The sequence below is a fragment of the Octodon degus genome, unplaced genomic scaffold, assembly GCF_000260255.1.
Source record: "Octodon degus isolate 3935 unplaced genomic scaffold, OctDeg1.0 scaffold00032, whole genome shotgun sequence".
Lineage (NCBI taxonomy): Eukaryota > Metazoa > Chordata > Mammalia > Rodentia > Octodontidae > Octodon > Octodon degus.
In genome coordinates, this window is record NW_004524608.1 from 17,657,019 (window position 1) to 17,661,856 (window position 4,838).

Consider the following 4,838-nt stretch of genomic DNA (forward strand, 5'->3'; position numbering starts at 1 on the left):
AGAGACAGACAGAGGCAGAGAGACAGAGAGAGAAACAGAGAAGGACACAGAGGCCACTGGTTTGTCACGCTGTACTGGAAACAGTTGTGATCATGCTGGGAAGCATAGTCAAGGTTTTGAAAGGCTCTAATAGAAATAAACTTATTTGACCTTGTTGATGACACAATTACCAGAGGATTTTTTTTTATAAAGCAACTATTTCTCCTGCAACTTTCATTTGATTTAGCAGATTTTGGGAAATGCTGGGTTGTAGTAGCCTCTACACTGGTTCAAACTTCTGATCTTCAGACTCCTATATCTAATATAATTTACAGAGTTTGTACAAGGTAAGACTTTACAATCTGGAGCCATAGATAATGATTTAGGCAGGGATTTCTATGTACTTACTTTTCTGGAAGAAAAATGCACAAGATTGCTTCATGTTTTCCTCTTATTTCTGGTTTAGAAGGCTCTGACTACAAATCTGAAACAGTACCAGGTGGACCTATAAGATCTGCATTGTTAGGAAATTCCCATCTCCCCTCTCAGGCACTGAACATACTCATAATAACTTGGTAGAGTCACCTTGTCCCATGACAAAGCAAGAGACTGATACTTGAACTAAGACAAAACACTTGAGAATCTCAGTATGAAGTTGGAAATTTGGCCTCATTTTTCAACTTGTCCTGATATGAGGACCACAAATGTAGGACTTTTTATTGGTGATCTAGTGATAAAGCTGACTTGCAAACTACAACAAATATTTTTCCAGCCAGTAAGGACATTTAAACTACCTTTATCTTAGATGTGAGTATACCCATTACTGCACCCAGATTACTGTAACCCTGATTTGTCTCTACGTTTGTGCCCCTACTTTCATGCATAGCAAGGTATCACAGCTGAATTAGCTCTTATAAAAAAAGTTAGACCGCTTGCTCCTCTGCTCACAAGCCTCACATTTCATTTCAGAGAAAAAGGCCCATGTCTTCGTAAGACTCAAGAAGGCTCGGACAGGCATCTTCATTCCGTTTCATCTCCCACTTTACTCCTCTTTTATACAGTTGCATTGGCCTTTTGCTTCCTGTGTTTCTAAGAGAAATGGTCTTCCAAATAGCACATTGCTAACTTCCTCATTTCTTTAAAGCCACTGCTCAAATGTCAGTTTCTGAATAAGGGCTGCAGTGAAAATTATTTAAATTTTCTACTCCAGGAACTTACAACACCTCCTATCTTAGTTTATCTTTGTCCATAGCATATGACATTTTCTAAAATATAACATTATTTATTTATTTAATATGCATATTGTTTATTATCCATTTCTCTTACTAGAACTTACACTCTGGGAACTCAAATTTTTCTCTAAGTTTCTCTTTAGTTTGCTATCTTCCTTTCACTGTCCTTAAATACCTAAAAGCTTTTCCAGATGGCTGGTCAGTAAATACTTGTTATTTTAAAGAATAGATGGATCAAATACTTAGAAAAAATATTTCCCACATTTGATGAAAATATTTGTCAATCTAAACCACTTAATATTACTGGTAAACAAGTGATTTATAAAAATCTAGAAAATTTTAGCTTTTTCTTAGCTAACGTTTCTATTTTTCTTTTAGTCAAATCCTAGGGATATGAAATTGCTCATAAGTTAGGTTTACATGTAATTAAAACATTATTTTGTGGGTTTTTTGTTGGTTGTGAGTGGCACTCTCTAATCTCATGCTAATAGCAGACTTCTGAGTAGATGTTGCAGGGTCTTGAAACTAGTACTCTTGCTTCTTGATTCATACACCAGATATTTTCTCCAACATTGGATTCACTTATATTAGACATAATAAAAGCTAGGATTTCAAGAGGCAGATAAGTTTCATGGAAGTAGAGATGAAGTGAGTTTTTGTACTTTGTATATTATCTTCTATTTTTTTCCAAATAGTCAAGAAAAGGTAATCTTACTGTCTGTGATAGTGAGCTAATTTTAGGGACAAGGATAGAGTGGAAAGCTCCAAGCTTAACTCTTGTGTTCTCTTAGGAAGATTAGAGATTCAGAAGCAATTGTGGTATGAGTGAGGTTAGAGAGCAAATCTGGGAAATCAAATTGCTGTGTGCCAGTTCTGCACAGCTGTGTCACCACTCCTAATCCTGTAGGAACGAGCCAGTTGCTTCCATGAACTGTTCTGAAAGGGAACTTATTACAGGGGAAAAATTAAAAACCTCAGAGTCTTGTTTAGAAAGTCTCTGCACATTGATTCACTTTGTCCCTCTAAATATTTATTTTCTTCATTAGTTGAATTATAGCAAATTTTGGCCTTTCTTATGTATAATAGTAAACTCAAGTTTTAAGTAAAAGTTTACTTTTGGAATATTAACTTTTTGCTTTTGATTTTCCATTTCTAAAATATTACAGTTTCTTAAATATCCAGATGAATGCTCAAGAGATATCCAAATCACCACTTCCTCTGTGATCTAGAGAAGTAATTCCCTATATTTCTATTTATTTTCATGACTAATTCTAGCTTATCTACTATGCTAGGAACTTTTCTTTTCTTTTTTTTATAAACATATTTTTTTCATAATTTTATTGAGAAACAAATAGCAATGAGACACTTTCAAACCAAATTGGTAGGACAGTTTCAATAATTAAACCATTGCATACATTCTTCCTAGTGGTTAATTGCTGTACAAGATGTGGACATGATATCCTATTTACAAACACCATTAGAACAAATCATTCTATTCATTAAGAGAATGTAACTATATATCTATCCTAACCACTTTGAATACACGGATACAAAATGGACATTCATTTGTATCCCCTTTTTTGTTTCTTTCCGTTATTTGAATATTATAGGTGTGTAAACTCTGCAAAATAGTCTAAAAGAGTTCAGTAGCACATAATAGTATTGGGTCTTCCGCTTGACTGGCAATGTCAGAAATTGTTGACCTGAGTCCCCTACAGCTCAACATAACATCATGGCTTTATTTCTTGTATTTCATTTTTATACTTTTGTGCTGGATGGTTAAGATCAAGGTAATGATAGTTGTAGCTTTTGGGTCTGATAAGGTCAGTGAAATCCCCTCAGGATTTATCCTGACATCCTGTACCTCAGATTGTAGAACCTTTGTCAGTGTCAGCCATGTGGATGAGTCACGACCATTGCTTGGCCAATGTGCTCTCTGTGAAAGCCTGAGAGATTGTTTTCTCTCCATATGAGTCTTCTTAGGCACACTTTACATCATCGAGCACTTTCCTCTTTGGCCCCATAATCTCCTTGATCAGAAAATTTGGGACACTACCGAGTTACATTATGTAACATTACAAGTTCTCATATGTCCTGAGTCTTAATTGACCTTAGAAGGTTAGGGCCAAAAAGTTGGCTTTCCTTGCAGCCCTCCTTTTTCTCTAATTTTGGTCTGCAAACTTAGGTTGTTAACCATCCAGAAGACAAGCTTATTGTTATTACCATACAACCTAGGCTGTTAAGCTTAACCTCACTGTCTGTCTGAATATCAAATATCTTAGGCATAACATGGAACACATATTCTCACTCAAGTATTGATATGTTGAACTTTAAGTCCCTACAGAATATGATGAAAAAACATTTAAAAATTAGAATATATTTTAAAAATAGGCATAAAGAATTATATACTTCTTATGTTTGCACATAAGCCCAAAAATCTAATTATATGCAACCTTGAAGCAGGACAGTCCCACAATATTCCTTTTCCTGTCTCTTGCCTTCATTCACCACCCCCTTCTTTTTGAACAATCTAAAAATATGGAATGCTTCATTTCATCTTTGCACAGGGGCCATGCTAATCTTCTCTGTATCGTTCCAGTTTTGGTTTATGTGCTGCCAAAGCGAGCACTACTTTTCTTTTTTATTGTGTTGTTTTTACTCTATACTAACAGAACATTTATTATACTATTAATGCCTGAAATCTATAATTGTATGTTTTAATCTGGAAGATTCATTTAAAAAGTCAAATCACAATAGACTAAGAGTATATGAAAGCATGATGTCTGCATTGGTAAGGAGACATGTGATCATTGCTCCTCAAAGCACAATTCCCAAACCAGCAGCTTTGCTATCACTTGTTAGAAATGTGAATTCTCAGTCTTAGCCATCACTCATGGAAACAGATACATGGGATATGAGATATAGATTTTTTTTGGGGGGGATACGAGATAAGGAAACATCTTCAATGATTCTGATAAATGCTACAAATTGCCAACTTTTTTTTCCAGCTCACGCTGGATGTGCACTTTGAAATGTTCATTGTGGCTCAATTGCAGCTCTATTTTTTCTTGTCTTTCCTCTAGAACTAAGGCTAATGCTGCAGCTCCTGTGCAGAACATTACTTGGCCTAAAGTAAAAGAGAATATGCTTGTAGACATAAAGCTTCTGCTTAGAAGTGACATAAACCGTTTTGCTTTTATTTGGTCAAAGTTGGTTCTATGATGATAACCCTGAGTTTCATCTGTTAGAATGTGCATTTCACTTACAGTGATGTACTTTGATATGGGGAAAAAGCATCAGTTTCTCAGTCACTCTTAAGCCACAAAAGGCTACAGGAGAAAGCAGAACAATTAATGACCAAGATCATCTGAGCATGGAGTTGTACAACTGTGGAGCAGGATGGGCAACATGAAGGATTCAGCCATTACTAAAAGAGTGATATGGAGACAGTACACCAACCCAATTTCTGGGCCTGCATGTTTCAGCTTACTGTGACCATCTGTGGGGCACAAAAGGGTAGATCCTGGATTTCAGATGATGATTGATAATGACCAGCTCACAAATTAATGCTATCAGTGATTTTTTTACTTATATGTTGTCTTGTCACTGTGTCCTTGTTTCTCTTCA

General features: G+C 35.7%; 1 pseudogene; it reads right to left on the minus strand.

The window, feature by feature from the left end:
- Window positions 1-3,743: 3,743 nt before the first annotated feature.
- On the minus strand, window positions 3,744-3,840 carry LOC111816451 (annotated as a pseudogene).
- Between the last annotated feature and the right edge of the window lie 998 nt (window positions 3,841-4,838).